The following is a 19,242-nucleotide window of genomic DNA, read 5'->3' on the forward strand; positions in this document are numbered from 1 at the left end:
TAAAGCAAACGTAGTGGCTGATGCATTGAGTCGGAAATCATTGCATGTGTCTATGTTAATGGTTAGAGAATGGGATTTAATTGAGCAGTTTAGAGACTTGAGTTTGGTGTGTGAGAGTACTCACAATAGTGTTAAATTGGGAATGTTGAAGTTAACGAGTGGTATTCTGGGTGAGATTAGAGAGGGTCAGAAATCCGATATGCTTTTGGTTGATAAGTTGACTTTAGTGAATCAAGGTCAAGGTGGTGAATTCAGAGTTGATGAGAATGGTATTTTGAAATTTGGTAATCGGGTGTGTATTCCAGATGTTACCGAACTTAAGAAGAGTATTCTTGAAGAAGGACATCGTAGTGGCTTGAGTATTCATCCTGGAGCTACGAAAATATATCATGATTTGAAGAAGTTATTTTGGTGGCCGGGAATGAAAAGAGAAATTGCGAGTTTTGTTTATTCTTGTTTGACTTGTCAGAAGTCAAAGATTGAGCATCAGAAGCCGTCTGGGCTAATGCAACCGTTGGCTATTCCAGAATGGAAGTGGGATAGTATCAGTATGGATTTTGTTTCCGGTTTACCGAGGACGAGTAAGAGTTTTGAAGCTATTTGGGTGATTGTGGATAGATTGACGAAGTCGGCTCATTTCATTCCGATCAGAATGGATTATCCATTAGAGAGATTGGCGGAGTTGTATATTGAGAAGATTGTAAGTTTGCATGGTATTCCGTCGAGTATTGTTTCGGACAGAGATCCTAGATTTACATCGAAGTTCTGGGAAGGTTTGCAGAGGGCTTTAGGAACTAAGCTGAGATTGAGTTCTGCATATCATCCGCAGACTGATGGTCAGACTGAGAGGACGATTCAGTCACTAGAGGATCTTTTGAGGGCTTGTGTTTTGGAAAAAGGAGGTACTTGGGATTGTTATTTGCCTTTGATTGAGTTTACCTACAACAATAGTTTTCATTCGAGCATTGGTATGGCACCGTTTGAAGCTTTGTATGGTAGGAGATATCGGACACCTTTATGTTGGTATGAGTCCTGTGAGAGTGCTGTGGTTGGACCGGAGATTGTTCAACAGACTACGGAAAAGATTAAGATGATTCAGGAGAAGATGAGAATTGCTCAGAGTCGTCAGAAGAGTTATCATGACAAGAGGAGGAAGTCACTTGAATTTCAAGAGGGGGATCATGTGTTTCCTCGTGTTACTCCGATAACTGGGGTTGGTCGAGCTTTGAAATCAAAGAAGTTGACACCTCGATTTATTGGTCCTTATCTGATTTTGGAGAGGATAGGGGAAGTAGCCTATCGTATCGCTTTACCGCCGTCGCTTGCGAATTTGCATGAGGTTTTTCATGTGTCTCAGTTGAGGAAGTACATTCATGATCCGTCGCATGCAGTCCAAGTAGATGATGTACAGGTGAGAGATAACCTGACTGTTGAAACATCACCTATGAGGATCGAGGATCAAGAGTTGAAGCAGTTGCGGGGTAAAGAAATTGCCTTGGTGAAGGTAGCTTGGGGAGGACCAGCAGGTGGCAATGTGACTTGGGAACTGGAGAGTCAGAGGAAGGAGTCTTATCCTGAGTTATTCGCTTGAGGTATGTTTTCGAGGACGAAAACTCTTTTAGTGGGGGAGAGTTGTAACACCCCGATAATAATAAAATAATTATTTAAATTGAGTTAATAATATGTTTATTAATTTAATTAGATAATTGGATTATTATTATTATTATTTTGGGAATTTTTGAATTATTATTATTATTGGGATAATAATATAAATTGGAAAATATATAAGTGTGAAATAAGGAAGAAGAGTCCAATTTGGTAAAGAAAAGGTTTTCACGTGAAACAGAGAAGCGATTGAGAAAGTGGAGAAAAGGGCAAAGAGGAAGAGCCAGAGAACAAGGGTTGAAGGAAGGAAAAGCTTGGAGCTCAGAGATTTGCCGGATTGACTCAGGTAAGGGGGGTTTATCATCGATTAATGGGTATTATGGGATAATATGTGATGGGTAGTGAGAAACCATTGATTTGCCTCTGATTGAACGATGCATGATGAATTTGTGAACTTTTGGGATGAACGAAATTTGGATTATAATTGAAGAAATTCGTAGGAATTAGAGGTAGAAAGGTTAGCAATTTGTGAAATCGAAAGTGTATGATTCGTGTTAGATGATATGAATGAATTGTGTGTAAAATTTGGACTGTGGAAGGTTGAATTGGATAGATCTCGTAGCAGAGAAAGCCATTGCAGATCTGGAAATTCTGGTTTCTGGTCATACGCGTATGGCACTAGGCAATACGCGTATGAGATGGTTGGTACGCGTATGGATGAGGCCTTACGCGTATGGGTGAGGAAAATGATATTTTGAACGTAGATTTGCCTCTGTTGGTACGCGTATGGGAGAGTGGTACGCGTAGCATACGCGTATGAGGCAGATGATACGCGTATGGGTTGGGCGAGGAAATGCGCCATACGCGTATGGGCATAGGCAATACGCGTATGGGCAGACTTGTGGTTTTTCTGAGCTGTTGTTGTGCAGTTTTTGGTTGTTTAGGCTGAGTGATGTAACTTAGCTGATGTATGATGTAGTAGGGATCATTTCCCGTTGTTTTGAGTAGTATAGGTATTAGTAGAGTGTGCTAATACTGTGATTGTTGTTTGGCATGATGTAATATGCTTTTGTGATAAAATGTGTTGATAATGTGTAATGGTATGCATAATGCTGTGAATGTATCAGTTATGTATGCATTGTGAATAGACTGTTTATGGCTTAGAGTGTGAGCATATGTCTATTCTTGAATTGTTGTTGATGTTGCATTGCTAGGTGATTAGCGTGCATATTGTGGCCTTTATGGTGGTAGCTAATTCCCATAGTGAGGAATTAGTGATGTTAGTCATTTTGGACTGTTGTTGATGTTGCATGCTAGGTGATTTAGCGTGCATAGCATGGCCCTTGGGGTGGTAGCTAATTCCCATAGTGAGGGATTAGTGATGTGAGTCACTAGGTCTCAAATGAGTGGGACTAGTGAGCTTGGTAGCCATACCTGGATTGGTCGGTGAAGTTGAACTATATGTTCACGAATAGTCGGTACCGCATGCATGGAGTCTCATTGCATAAAATGTGTATGGCGTATAATATGAATGGATGTATTCCAATATTATACGTGTGTTTGTGTTGATATTGAGTATGAGTATGATTTGCATCGGTATTGACTATGATGTTTGAGTTGATGTACCGTACTGAATGTGTTATGTGATTAGGGTGATTAATGTGTTAAATTACTTAACATGACATGATGTTTTATAATGCTTATTATATTGGTTGAGGAACTCACCCTTACAACTATGTTTTCAGGTAACGAGCAGTGATTGAGTAGAAGCTAGTCTCTGGAGTCTAGTGTAGTCCTTAGTGGGTCATGCTCTGGTAGATGTAACATCGGGATGGGATGTTTTACTATGTTTTCATTTAGTTGTTGGATAACTTTGCATGTAATGTAGTACATGATTTGAATGTTGTTATTTCGTATCCGCTGCGAATTATGCAAAAATGTCTTGGTTTGATTAAATAAATGAGCATGACAGGATATCCAGATGATTGGTGTGAAATGATTGTGTGACACCCTTAAATGGCATAATTACTCTGATTTATATATGTTGTTTTAATTAAATATTTGGGGTATTTATAAGGGTGTTACACCAACAGATATCGAAAAACTCTGATGGCCGAGTTATGGATAGTTGAGGCAAGAACTCCTTCAAAAGAGTTTATGGAAGTGTTTGATAAACGCTCCCAGAAGGAAAATACCTCAACAGACCATTCGGAATCCAAAGGTGCCTCACAAAGAGCACCGTCCCCATGAGGGATTCCTAACAAGCTGGCTAGTTCGTCGGTACTGAATTGGTATTCAACAGCAAACATTCTAAATTTGACAGTACCAACTGTGCTAGCAGTGTTAGGGTTGACAATATAAATTAAGGAACTCAAAAATTCAATTGTGAACCGCTCATAGGTAGGTTCTTTATTGGAAAAGAAATTATACAAACCTAAATTATCTAATAAATGAAATATGCTATGATAGATACCTAAAGTGTAGAGACTGTTTTCGTCAACATACCTTGTCGGGAGTATTTCCCGATTTTGCAATCGTTCAATAATTTTTCTTTGTCTATCCCCCGGTTTCCCTCCTCGAAGAATGAATCCGTTAAACTCCATTTGAAAAGCTCTTGAAAAGTGATGAAGAAGATGAAGTGGTTTGTGAAAAGGTTGGATTTTTACAAAATCCGACGGATGAAATCGAAAACGGAAATTGGAATAATGATTTGTGTGGTGTGGCGGTTAGAAAAGTATGAGCTTTTTGTGGGTTCAAGGATGTTTTTCCAAGATGAAAAAATGGGTTTGGAAGGTTGTATGTTGCAAAAATGGTGAAGAAAGGGGTTTTGCCCCGACCTTTTACAGACGCTGTGGCGGGCGCCACAGGGTCTGTGGCGGGCGCCACAGGGTCTGTGGCGGGCGCCACAAGGCAAAATCTGGCTGGGCCGGATTTTGGTCCTTTGGCTTGGGCTTCTCTTGTCTTTTGGCTTTGAGGGGTCCGGATAACATTTGTTTTGTGATTTTGCTAGCATCATTGACTTGCATAATTTTATAAAGGTAAAAACAAAAATAAAAATGAAACAAAAATTAAATATTAGACTAATAAATAAATAAATAACTGAAAAATAAAAAATGCAAATAAAACGAAAAATAAGACATATATAGATAAAAGTAGAAATATCAGTGTATTGAAGTAGTTTATATAATATTCCAAATGCGATAATATAAGATGAGTTATGTAAATACAAAAAATAAATAAATAAAAGAAAGATAAAATAAGATGGAATGGTGAGATCATATAGTAGGGATGTCATCTTCCTGAGAGGAACCACGGAGCATGGCCACTTCTTGCTTGAGCTCTGCGATCTCCTGATATAGACAGTCGGCTTCAGTAGCATGGGTGAGATCAGACACTCCCATCTGTAAAGTGAGGTCAGCCACCTCCTGTCTAAGCGCTGCGATCTCTCTACGACACTCAGCAATCTGAGTGCGGATGTCGGGTGTCTGCAATGAAAGATTATTAGAGAAAACAATGATTCTGGGAGATGGTGGTGTAGGCGTGTATTCAGCAATGGGTGGTGATCTCGGTTCCTCAACGGTCTCTCCCTGGCCCTCCAGAGCATAACTCCAATTCGTTGGATCAGGCACACTGGTCATCATAGGATCTGGCAGTGTGAAGCAATGGATAGCCTCGCTGTCGACTAGTAGTCGGAACTGACATGGGTGGAAAGAGGATCTCCTCATCAATCCTCTGGTCAAACAGAAATCGATGTCCATGGTAGTGTACCTACAGTAGATCCGGAGATATGACAGCTTGTGAGACAAACCTAAAGCGACAGCAATCTGCGTGATGATTCCCCCCACATGGATGACTCCTTCGGTAGATCTGGAGATACCGTTGAGACTGTATAATAAAAAGTTCCCACATGCTACTAGGCGAGACTAGGATGCACAAAATAATAGGAAGATCTCCTCTTCACTCAGTAGTGTCTCTGCATCCGGCCTTCCCAGGAAGGAATATGCTAATATCATCTGAAAGTATCTGAAGGCTGGGTTATGTATGACATGAGATAGCTGCATAGATGGATCATGGCTTCCGCCACCTGATATATCACTCCAAAACTTCTCAACCTCCTTACCCAGGAAATATCCCATAGGTGTCTCCGGGATAGCATCAGGAGTGGTCTGGAAGCCCAAAAGGTCGCCGAACTCTTTCTGGCTGAAAGAGTACTCAACTCCGAAAAGCCTGAAAGCAACATACCCATCTGGTCCAGAATATGGGTCATAGTCGAATGAACTCAGGAACTCCAAAGTCAGGTTCCTATATGTGTTACTCAAGTCATCAACAAACTCATCCCAGTGAAGCTGGTGGCTAAGGAATCGGATACTCGACTCGATATCCAGTGCCTCCATACAGTGCTGATCAGGATAACGTGTGGGTGCCATAGGGTGCTGATACAAAGCAATGTAGCACTCCCTTTGAGCATTATCTCTATAGGCCACGTGCATGTCATCGAAATCCTGCATCCTGTAAAAGTTAAGAAAGTGATCCTGAAAATATAAACCATTCAAATCTTAGTCTCAATGCAAAATATGATAAAATAAAATAAAAATAAAATTAAATAAATGCGAAAAAGTAAAATGAAAGAAAAACCATGGGTTGCCTCCCACGCATCGCTCGTTTAACGTCATTAGCTTGACGATTAGAATTTATACACCTGTAGTAGTAGGAATCGGTTGATCAATCAGGGTGTGGCTTGAGTAGTATGCTGGAATGTCTCCTCCTTCGTAGAGCTTCAGTCTTTGTCCATTTACAATGAATGGACTACAGGTATCGTTCTCGATTTCTACGGCTCCGGACCTCAGAATCTTGGATACTTCAAAAGGACCAGTCCATCTTAAACGTAGCTTTCCAGGGAAGAGTCGTAACCTAGAGTTAAAAAGGAGAACAGGATCGCCTACATTGAAATTTTTCTTTACTATTCTTTTGTCGTGATAGGCTTTTGTCCTCTCTTTATATATTTTTGCATTCTCGTAGGCAGATTGCCTAAGTTCTTCTAATTTATGAATGTCTAGGGTACGCTTTTCTCCAGCGGCTAGGTAGTCTAAATTCAAAGTCTTAATGGCCCAATAGGCCTTATGCTCTAATTCGAACGGTAAGTGACAGGATTTTCCATAAACTAGTTTATAAGGAGTAGTTCCTATAGGGGTTTTGAAAGCGGTTCTATAGGCCCATAATGCTTCTTGAAGCTTCTGAGACCAGTCTCTCCTAGAAATAGAAACAGTTTTCTCTAGGATTTGTTTTATCTCCCTATTAGATACTTCTACTTGGCCACTAGTCTGTGGGTGGTATGGTGTTGCTACTCTATGCCTAACTCCATATTTTCTTAAAAGTTTGTCAAATATTCTCGATATAAAGTGTGATCCTCCATCGCTTATGACTAAACATGGTGTTCCAAATCTAAGGAATATATAGTTTTTAAATAGTTTGATTACTACCCTAGTGTCGTTTATGGGTGCAGCTATAGCTTCAATCCACTTAGACACATAGTCTACAGCTACTAAGATATACCTATTTCCTAAGGATGGTGGAAAAGGTCCCATGAAATCTATACCCCATACGTCAAAGAGTTCTACTTCCTGAATGTTTCTTAGAGGCATTTCATCACGCCTTGAAATGTTTCCAGTTTGTTGGCATCTATCACACTTGACAATGCAAGCATAGACATCACGCCACAAGGTAGACCAAAATAGGCCAGCTTGAAGAATCTTGGCGTATGTCTTAGAGGTGCTCGCATGTCCACCATAAGGTGCAGAATGACAATGCTCGATAATATTATTTACCTCTTCTTCTGGAATGCAACGGCGAAAAATGCCATCTTTACCCCTTTTGAAAAGGAGCGGTTCGTCCCAATAGAAGTTTCTCACATCGTGGAAGAATTTCTTCTTGCGGTGGTAGTCAAGATCAGGGGGTACTATATCAACAGCTAGGTAATTAACGAAATCTGCATACCAGGGTACGTTACTTATTGCTAAGGAATTTTGGGAATGCTCATAAGGATCTAGGTTATTATCTTCAATGGTTTCTACTCTAGCGATCAGTCTATCATAGGCGAAATCATCATTTATGGGTACTAGTTCTGGTTTTAGATGTTCTAGCCTAGAAAGGTGATCGGCTACTACATTTTCAGTGCCTTTTTTTATCTCTTATGTCTAAATTAAACTCTTGTAGTAATAGAATCCATCGGAGTAAGCTGGGCTTAGCATCTTTTTTACTTAATAGGTAACGAATGGCAGCATGATCGGTGTAAACTATAATTTTTGCTCCTACTAGATAGGATCTAAATTTGTCTATAGCGAAAACTACAGCGAGTAATTCTTTTTTAGTTGTTGTGTAGTTCAGTTGGGCAGCATCTAGGGTTCAACTGGCATAATAAATGGCATGTAATTTTTTATCTTTCCTTTGTCCTAGAACGGCTCCAACTGCATAATCACTAGCATCGCACATTATCTCAAAAGGTTCCGACCAATCAGGTGGTTTCATAATGGGTGCAGATACTAATGCTTGCTTTAAAAGATTAAATGCGTCATTACATTTTTCATCGAAAATGAATTCAGCATCTTTCATTAAAAGTCCAGTTAAAGGTTTAGTTATTTTGGAGAAGTCCTTAATAAAACGCCGGTAGAATCTAGCGTGTCCAAGAAAGCTTCGGACTTCTCTGATGGTTTTTGGTGGTTTTAGGTTTTCTATAACTTCTATTTTAGCTTTATCTACCTCTATACCTTTTTCGAAAACTATATGTCCTAAAACAATTCCTTCGGTCACCATGAAATGACACGTTTCCCAGTTTAGCACGAGGTTTACCTCCATGCATCTCTCCAGGATTTTCTCAAGGTTAGCAAGACAATTGTGGAAATCAAATCCGCAAACCGAGAAATCGTCCATAAACACTTCCATGATACCATCTAGGTAATCTGCAAAGATTGACATCATGCAGCGTTGGAAAGTAGCTGGGGCATTACAGAGGCCGAACGACATTTGTCTGTAGGCAAAAGTTCCATAAGGGCAAGTAAAGGTAGTTTTTTCTTTATCTTCGGGGTGGATAGGTATTTGGAAGAATCCAGAGTATCCATCTAGATAGCAGAAGTAAGAGTGTCTGGTTAGACGCTCCAACATCTGGTCTATAAATGGTAAAGGGAAATGATCCTTCCTAGTTACTTTATTTAATTTTCTTTAATCTATACACATTCGTCATCCTCCTTCTAAACGTTTTGCTACATGTTCGCCTTTATCGTTTTGCACGACTGTGATGCCTCCCTTTTTAGGTACTACATGCACAGGGCTCACCCACTTACTATCCGAGATCTGATAGATTATACCTGCCTCAAGTAACTTAAGAACTTCCTTTTTAACAACATCACTCATTATAGGGTTTATTCTTCTTTGATGTTCCCTGGAGGGTTTTGAATCTTCTTCTAGCGAAATCCGATGCATGCATACGGATGGACTTATACCTTTCAGGTCAGAGATATTATATCCTAAGGCTGAGGGATATCTTCGTAAAACGTCTAAAAGTTGGTTCGTTTCCTTTTGGCTCAAGGTAGCACTAACTATAACTGGACGGTTCATCTTTTCATCGAGGAACTCGTATCTCAGGTTCTTAGGCAGGGCCTTAAGTTCTAAGGTTGGTTTCTTAGGGCATGGCATAGGATCTGGGGTAAGGGATAAACATTCGTAAAGGTTATCATCGATGTAGGGTTTCTTAAAGTCACCATCTTCCCTTATGAGAGTTGATGGTAACTTAATTGTTTTTATAATTTCTTTTTGTTCTAATTCTCTAACACATTCATCAATGATGTCTAAGGCATAACACGAGTCTCCCATCACAGGTGCCATAAGAAATTTCGAAAGTATAAATTCTATTTTCTCGTCACCTACCTCAAATATCAATTTTCCTTTCTTGACATCTATTATGGCTCCTGCAGTCGATAAGAATGGTCTACCTAGAAGGATTTGTATATCATTGTCCTCTTTGATGTCCATGACAACAAAATCAGTAGGGATAAATAACTGACCTATCCTAATAGGAACATCTTCTAAAATGCCTATCGGATACTTAACAGATCTATCGGCTAACTGAAGTGACATCTTAGTGGGCTGTAATTCTCCTAAGTTTAACCTCTCACAAACTGCTAAAGGCATTAGGCTCACACTAGCTCCTAAGTCTAGAAAAGCTTTTTTGATGACATGATTATCCAGAAGGCAAGGAATGGAGAAATTTCCAGGATCTTTATCTTTCTTTGCTAATTTGTCCTCGGAAATAGAATTACATTCCAAAGGCTTCAGATCGTCAAGTCTACGTTTGTTGGTAAGGATGTCTTTGAGAAACTTTGCATAAGAAGGTATTTGGGTGATGGCTTCTGTGAAAGGGATTTCTACATGAAGTTTTTCTATAACTTTAATAAATTTTTGATAATGTTTATTGATCTGGGTTTGTTTGAGTCTTTGTAGATATGGTATAGGTGGTTTACATGGTGGGGGTGGTACGTAAGTTTTATCTTTAGGTTCTTCTCCTTTATCTCGACCTTCCTGGTTTTTAGGTTCCTCTGGTTCCTTTACTTCGTCTGTGGGTTTGGTATATTCCTTAGAAGTTTTGGGTTCACTCAATCTAGGGTTTAGTGGCTCATCATAAGCGTTCCCACTTCGTAGGGTAATGGCATTGGCTTGTCCTCTCGGATTTTGTTGAGGTTGTCCAGGGAATTATCCTCCAGGAGTAGTCTGAGGGGCTTGGTTTAAAGCTACCTGAGAGATATGGGTTTCAAGCATCTTGGTATGAGTAACTATTTGGTCAACCTTGGTTCCTAACTGAGTAATCAATTCGTTAACATGAATGTTTTGGTTCATGAACTCCTTGTTTTGTTGGGTTTGAGCGGTGATAAAATTTTCCATAATTTTCTCAAGGCTCGGATTTGGTGGTACAGGTTGCATAGGTTGATTTGATCTTGGGGCTTGATAACTAGGTCTCAGGGGTGCATTATTTTGAATAGGGTTATTGTTTTTATAGGAGAGGTTCGGGTGATTCCTCCATCCAGGGTTATAGGTAGTCGAATATGGGTTCCCTTGGGTGTAGTTTACTTGTTCAGAGTGGGTTTCATTTAATAGACTGCATTCTGCAGATTGGTGTCATTTGGTTCCACATATCTCACAATCCGACGAAACTGCGGCTACAGTGTTTGGGTTTATGCACATATGCTCGACTTTGAGGGCTAATGCGTCCATTTTAGCTTGCATCATGTCTATAGAGCTTAGTTCATGCACTCCTCCTTGGGCTTCCTTCTTCTCAACTGTCGCTCGTTCGACTCCCCATGATTGATGGTTTTGAGCCATGTCTTCGATGAGGGCACTAGCTTCAGGATAAGGTTTGTTCATCAGAGCACCGCCTGCGGCAGCATCGACGATCATCTTTGTGTTGTAATGAAGTCCATTATAGAAAGTTTGAATGATTAACCAATTTTTTAAACCATGATGTGGGCATGCTCATAACAACTCTTTATATCTCTCTCAAGCTTCGAACATCGATTCTCCTTGGTTTTGGGTAAATCTAGTTATATGGTTTCGAAGAATGGCGGTCTTACTCGGGGGAAATATATAGCAAGAAAAACTCTTCTAAGGTTATCCCAAGTCGTAATGGAATTGGGTGGAAGGGAATCTAACCATGATAGGGCTTTATCTCTGAGGTAAAAAGGAAATAATCTTAAACGTATTGCCTCAGGAGAAGCTCCATTGGTTTTAAAAGTGTCTGCTAATTGAAGAAATATTTTTAAATGTTGGTTTGGGTTCTCAGTAGCGAGACCTGTGAATTGTCTCTGTTGCACTAGTTGCAACAGGGATGGTTTAAGTTCAAAATTATTAGCTGGGATGGTTGGGTTTACTATACTAGAACTAGGTTCTTCATTAGATGGTTGAGCGAAATCTTTAAGAGGTCTTTGGTTTTAATCTTCGGCCATAACTCTCTTAATTCTATGAAAGAATAAACGTGCGCGAGCGTAACGTTCAGGTTCCGCCAGAGGGTATACTAAGCTTAAACTTCCGGTGCTGCGAGTTCTTCGCATTGACCGGCGGGAAATATCCTAAGTCTAAACGATATAACAATAGGAAAATGAAATTTGACGAAATTGGTCCCCGGCAACGGCGCCAAAAACTTGATGCGGTGTTTTGCAAGTATACGAACGCGTCAGAGTAATATAAAAGATTGTCGAATCCACAAAGACCAAGTGTCAATCTATCGTTATCTATTGTTATGGTGTTTATCAAAGGCAATCGAAATAAATGTTTTTGGAGTGTGCAATGAAAAGTAAAGTATTGAAATAAAATATAATTAATAAAGACAGGGCGAATGTAATTCACGTTATCAATTAATAATCCAAGTACTTGCTATTAGAGCTACTTATGGGCAGTGTTTCCTACTTTGAAAAGAACTAATTTAACAGGAACTGTCGCTTTCGCGTATTCAGAACCGAGTTGTACTCCCTAATCAAACCCTCTTATTATCACTTATAAAAAGGCGCGCATTGCGTTAGAGTAGTAAACCTATTTTTAAGAAATATAGTATCTTGACTAAGTTGAAAAGTATTATAACCTGGATTTCTTAACCAAAAGAGGTTCTTACGAACCAAACTCTAAACTAATAAACGCGTCCGAAAATAGTTTTAAAATCTCTTTTCTTCTTAATGTTAAAAACTCCTAATGAACTAGACAAAGCGCTTTCGCTGTTTTTGAAATAGTTAAAAACAATTAAGTTTAGAAAGACGTTGGACGGCTTTCGATCTTACCCAACGGAATTGAAGTGCGGGAAAACTTAAGTTGAAAGTTAAAATAGCCCTTAAGTGTTTCTACGAACAATTGTACGGATTACTGGTTCAATTACGATCCTTACATTCTAACCTTATAAATTTAGCTAGACATGGTAAAGTAAAAGTGCATTAAAATAAATAAAAGTAGTGCGAGTGCGGAAAGTAAATAATTTAAAGCGAGTGCGAGGAAATAAATAATTTAAAGCGAGTGCGAGGAAATAAATAAAGTAAAGCGAGTGCGAGGAAATAAATAAAAGTAAAGCGAGTGCGAGGAAATAAATAAAGTAAAGCAAGTGCGAGGAAATAAATAAAAGTAAAGCGAGTGCGAGGAAATAAATAAAGTAAAGCGAGTGCGAGGAAATAAATAAAAGTAAAGCGAGTGCGAGGAAATAAATAAAGTAAAGCGAGTGCGAGGAAAATAAATAAGATAAAGACAAGTAATAAAAACCTGCTCCAATCGGAGGGTTGAATAAATTTCAAAGCGGAAATGAAAATGGCGGCAGGATTAACTTCCTTCTAAAGTGCTCCAAACTCGATTACAGACTCTATCACAGACTCGATTACACAATTGTGGTAACACTCCAATGCAAAGCGATTACCACTTTATAAAACTGAATATATGCCTAAGTGAAACAAAGTTGCTCTGAGTTTGCCTCTGCTCTAAGTTTGGATGATTGTAAAAGTGATTTCGAGTTTCTATTTATAAGCAAGTAAAAAGATGGAAATGACCAGGATGCCCTTCAACTTAAAAATGGGAGGGAAAAACTTTCCTCTTGTGGCGCCCGCCACAAGGCCATGACGCCCTCCACAAGCACAAAATGAGGCGCCTTAGTGGAAGTAGTGGGGAACGTGGAAGTTGAGGGAAGTTGAGCTTGGACACGTCATGGCAGGGTCTATGGCGCCAGCCATGGGGTAGGCCACAAGTACAAAATGCTGAATCTTAGGGTTTTTAGCTCTTTTTCACTCCTTTTCTCAATCGGGGCTCCGATTAAAGTAAAAACCTGAAAACAAAGGAAAACATACCAATAACACAACAAAATGATAATAAAACAACTAGAATGCATGTGAAATCGGAGTCGAAAATACGGTAAATTTTAGTGTTATCAATCTCCTTGGAAAATAAGTAAATCAAGTTCTAATTAATGATTGAATGCGCCTACAAATCAGATCTTCAATCATACATAGATTGCCATTAAATGCACAATCACAAAACACATAACAATCACCCTGAATGCTCTGTGTACAGGATGTCATGACATCGGGTCTGACATCCTACATAATTCCATTTATAATTTCCAGCAGGTACATAATATCAGATGCCATGACATCGTGTATGACATCCTGTAACAATCCTGCATAATTATATTTTTAAACTCCAACAGGTACATAAATATCTTAAGTTAAGGCATCACATGCAACATCTTGTGAACACTCTTTGTTTTACCAAAATTGCTTCCAACACTTAGAACCAACAAAAACAATCACAAAGCAACAATATATTTATTCACAATAATGAGCTCAAGTGAGCAAAAGGAAAATGGCATAAACATAAAATATGGGCTCAAGTGAGCAAAAGGAAAAGGGCAATATGAATAAATGAGCAAGAAATTAAATTGCATTAAAGTAAATTGCAAGGAATTAAATGCTTGAATTAAAGTTAGTGTTAGTAGTTAATGTTAGTGTGTCATAAGACAATTTAGCGCTATGTTAAGCAATCGTAAGTGGACTAATGTAGTAGTCACACCTATCTGAGGCCGGTCAATAAAACTATAGAGAAATAAACACAAGTTAGAGACCATGACTAGTAAGCCAAGCTCCTACAACTTGTGATGCCAAAAGAAAAGAAGGAAAGGCCTTGTATGGATTCTAGGTTTTTTGCTTGACCAAGAAGCAACCTATCTTGGACACAAATCAATTCACTTGATCTTTGATCAAGTTGAATTTGATTTGGATCAAAGAAGGTTAAGCCTCTCATATGTCAAGGCTAACCACAAATCATTAACTCATTGGCCAAAATAAAAAAATAAAAAGAAGAAGATGAAGATGGAATGAAATGGACAAAAGAAGAATTCAAATGACATAATCAAAGCATGATGATCAAATGTGAATGAAAATCATCATCAGCCAATGGTAAACAAAAGAGAAATGAAGTTTAGAGGTCAACAAAGTCAAACATATTTTTTGGTATTTTTGGAATTAAAATAAAACATAAAATAAAATGAACAAAGTAAGGTCAAACTTCAAATTCAATTCCAATCAACTTGAATAAGCCCAATTGAATCATCATAAGTCTAACACGGTCAAACAAAGTTTGACAAATTTTCTCAAAATTTTTTGAAAACAGAAACTATTTTAAAATAATTAAAAACAAAGAAAAATAACACAAAATGAATTAAAATCTCAAATCAATTAAGAAATTGAGAAGAATATTTTTCATAGACTTATCATCATCCATATGTGTTAAGAAAATATTTTTGGAATTTTTGGATATCAAAAAGTATTTAAAATGAATTAAAAACTATTAAAAACAAATTAATTCACAAAAAATATTAAATGGTATCACAAAAATAATTAAAAATCAGATTATGAAACTAGATTTTTCAAGAAATTTTTTAGTGTTGGTCTCATATTTTTGTGATTCCAAATAAAATAGTTATGAATTTTTGAAATAAAATGGAATAAAAGAAAATAAAACAGAAATTAGGAAAAATAGAAAAATCAGGAAGCGTTGGATGCAACTCATTAATTGACGTGGACACATCTAATGGTCCAGAAGCACGCGCGTACTGTGGAGATGAGTCAAGCGCGAAGTAAAACGAATTAAAGTAAGTCAATATAAACAAAGGCCAGGATTAGATCATTTAATCACCATCCAATGGCCCAGGTGCATCCACGTGGGGACGATGGTGGAAACCACCGTCTTCTCCGGTGGACTAACTCATTCCGGCCACCAGTTGCAGGTTTTCAAATCTCCACCAAAACACACGAGCCTTATACCAAAATGAAGCTGGGGTGATGTACATCACCCCTGTAACCTTGGATTTCTCTCAAGATCTCTATGGAATGAGAAATCTGAGCTTGAAAATCCAGGTGTGAAAACTGAAATGCTTCTATTCACAAAATCAAAGCCACCATTGGCTTGCCTCTCACACGAGGACTTCATAAAACCATTTGAACACAAGCAATTCACATCATATGAGGAGATTTAGATCAAAACAGTTTAAGCATCTACCTTTGAAGAGCAGCTTTATGCAGCACGATCCACTCAATCTCTTGCTTCCAAATTGATCTTGATATGTGATATGAGTGTAAGGTTAAGGAGTAAGTCTTGAAGATCAACTGATTTTGTTGAAATTCAAGCTTGAAATGAGAAAAAAAAACAGAATTCCTCTAGTAATGGCTGGGTTTTCACTTGTGCAGAGTTTCAGGTAGCCTTAAGGTTGCATTTGAATGAGGCATGGCAATGTATTTATAGCTGAACTGCAAGCAAGCAGGTGTAGAATCCGTGTGCATGAAGCTTTGGATCCTCCATGCATGGTCCTGTACAGGCGCATGTGAGGCCCAAACTAGATTGGAAATGAATTCTGAGATCATTCCAAGTTGAATTGGATGTAAAATTTGAACTGCAATGGCTTATGCATGGAAATTCAATGTGAAATGCATAATTGATCACAAATGTTCCCCTCTTCGAAAGTCCCACATAGAAAATCCAAACATAGGCATGTGAGTAATGGTTGGAAAGGTCTTGCATAAGGAACAAGAGTTATGTTGGGAAAAAGATCCATTTGGAGTTTGCAAAATTATGAAAACTGGTCATGAAGTTTGAGGTACAAAACATGCCTTTGAAAAATTTGCCAAAAGTGACCAACTTCAAGCCCTTTTGTTTTAATGATGCAAGCCTCCAATGGAAAAATATCCAACATAAAAGTTGTAGATCTATTCAAGATGATCAACTTGGACTTAAATTTTGCATCATTTGGATTTTTGATAAGAAAGTTATGGGCACTTGAAGTTGGACTTTTTCAAGATTCAATGGCTTTGATCCAAAGTGACCTATAATGTTTTGTATTATCACATGTGTTTCTTTTGGGGTCATCTTCATTTTACAAACATATCAAAAGTTAGGTCTCAGTGATTCTCAGTTTAGTCAGATGACTTGACTGGTCAACTTCTCAAGGCCAAACTTTAAATATTGATGAATGAATGATTGAGTATACTCACATAATATCATATAGGCCTAAAATAATGAATTAAAGAACTTCCATTGATTAAATTTGATCATAGGTTGAGGTTGCTTCATGGGCAAGGCATAGTGAATGCATAGTTGAATTAGGGTTTCCTTGGGAAACAAGCCTCAAACCCTTTGGGTTATCTTGATAAAATTGTCAAATTGGGATACTTGGGAAACATATATGATGATTGAGATATTTGTGAACCATTTTCATGCTTGCTTTCATCTTCATCTAGCCACTTCAATGAGCATAGGAGCCTCCTAGGAGCAAGGGATCTCATGATTGCTTGAGCTTTAAAACAAAAACAGTTAGTGACATATTTTTGTGCTTTTGGATAGTAAACAACTCACACAAGTCCCATCCCAAGGGTTAAGGAGCCACACATGCTATGATCCTTGAGGCAATGCAATGAGCAATGATATGATGCCATGAGGGATCTTAGGGTTAAAATTAGGGTCTTACAGCAGTCAAGAGCATAACAGATATCAAGAGTTGGTAGAAGGATTAGTGATAATTGTATTCAATGTAACCCTTTTCCATGTAAATTACCATTTTCAACTTTGTAAAGATCTATGGAGTCTTGTCATTTACAGATTACCATTCCATTAAATAAAGTTGAGCGTTTATCCAAATTGTTTCCACTCTTATTTATTTTCAACCAAATAGTTTTAAATTTTATTATGATCATTTTGAAAATTAATTTTTTTAATCAAAATCATGTTTTTTTAAACATATAAAAGAATTAATTTGAAGCAATCGATTTCATTTAAAAGGGGTATCAACAACGATTCGAAAGCAATAAGCCCTAAGTGTGAAGCATTATTAGTTCTCCCTAAGCAGTAGGCATGATTTCTCTTTCATCCCTGACATCATTGATCAACACTCGATGTTTGTTGATTTCTCCAGGAGTTTATTTCTCCGTCATCTCTAGTTGAGTCGGTTGATTATTCCGCAGCTGTAAGACCCCAATTTTGACCCTAAGATCCCTCATTCAATTTCATCATATGCATTAGCATTGGGATCATACCTTGGCATTCTCCTTACCCCTCTTTCATTAGGTTTGTTTTATGAGAGATCACTGTAGCTGGGTATTCGTTACCATTAGAGATATTGACTAAATCTAAGGTAAACCATACAAGTCGAGTCGCCACCGCACTTCTATTTATCCAAAGGAATGGTTAGAAAGCGAACAAAAACCTAAAAGTTTTATCAAATCAAAAACTAGTAAAAAAGTCAGAGATCTGGGTAAGGGGGTTGGTTATGCAATGGGAAGGTTTTAAGCACCCAAAACATCCTAGGTACTCCTAGGGAGCCCTTTTCATACTTGTTATAAGGTTGGTATTTTGTGAAAATTTATTTGTGCAAACATGATTGAAGAGATGAGAAAAGAATATACAAGTTTATTTGCATTTTGTGTTTGGATGGATGAACCCATTGCCTACGTACCATTTTAAAAAGATTAGGATCAAAACCTCGTAGTTCGGGGTAAAAATCTCAAAATGAGTTGGTGAATTGATTGGTCCAAAAGCCTTAAGGTCTTTTGTTATCCAAGGGAGAAAACTCAACCTAAAACCACAAATCCACCATGTGAGGATAGCTTCAACATGCTAGTTTGGGGTTAACCCTATAATAAGCATGGAAGACTCATTGTCCATTACTAAGGATAAAGGTGAGTATTACATCTACCTCAAGGATAACTCAAACCTAATAGCTAAAGGTTATGGAAAAAGTTTGATTAAGAAAGTGGCCATTGAAACCACAAGAAGACATCTGAATGGGTTATATTTACCAATGAAAAGTATGTACAAAATGGTCAAAGTTGACTTAGAAGTTCGATTCAAAATAAGTGTTATAAAAAGAAAGTTTGAAAATCAAAAGCATAAGGCTTAGGTTTCTAATGTTGAAAACAAGTGTTAAATGTTTGCACAAAAGTTTTGGCTTGGGTTAGAGTGGAGAGAAGAAGAAGAAAGGCTAAAGTCCTAAGCATACAAGATATGAGGGATAAAAGAACAAGACCGCAAATGGAGTTCCTGTCTTGAGATCATATTGATGATCCAAGTAGCTCCCATCCTTTGGAATAAGCAATCACAATAATGGTAAACTCAAGCAATCAACAATCAAATGAACTCTTGGAAAGCTCCTCAATGTATCTTGGATCCCTCTCTCTTAGAAGCTCATGGTAATGGTTCTTCAATTTGGGTCAATGTTGGAAAGCCTAGCACAAGAATACACACATCAAAAAGTTCTATAATGCAATCAAAGAATGGACAAGAGGGAGTTTAGAATATGGTCCTTTCAATGTTCATCTTCAAGCTTTAAGCATTCTAAAGGCATGAGGCCTAGTTGCTCTTTGACATTTAAGCACTCTAAAGGCATGAGGCCTAGTTTCTCTTCAAACTCCAATAGCTTGGGTAAAGTCTTAAAGTCTAAGTCCATTTGTCCAATTCTTTGCATTTGGTTAACAACAAACAGACAAACATAAGCACAAAAGATATATGTACACAATTATGTGCTCAAGTGAGCAAAAGGCAAATTACATTAACATAAACATGTGCTCAAGTGAGCAAAGG

General features: G+C 38.0%; 1 non-coding gene across 1 annotated transcript; it reads left to right on the forward strand.

Moving 5' to 3' along the window:
• The first annotated feature begins 11,104 nt into the window (after positions 1–11,104).
• Positions 11,105–11,211, forward strand: LOC127099690 (small nucleolar RNA R71). The gene has a single exon (XR_007794166.1). It is a non-coding gene; the product is annotated as a small nucleolar RNA R71 (small nucleolar RNA).
• Positions 11,212–19,242: the final 8,031 nt, after the last annotated feature.

This window comes from Lathyrus oleraceus, chromosome 6 (genome assembly GCF_024323335.1).
Source record: "Lathyrus oleraceus cultivar Zhongwan6 chromosome 6, CAAS_Psat_ZW6_1.0, whole genome shotgun sequence".
Lineage (NCBI taxonomy): Eukaryota > Viridiplantae > Streptophyta > Magnoliopsida > Fabales > Fabaceae > Lathyrus > Lathyrus oleraceus.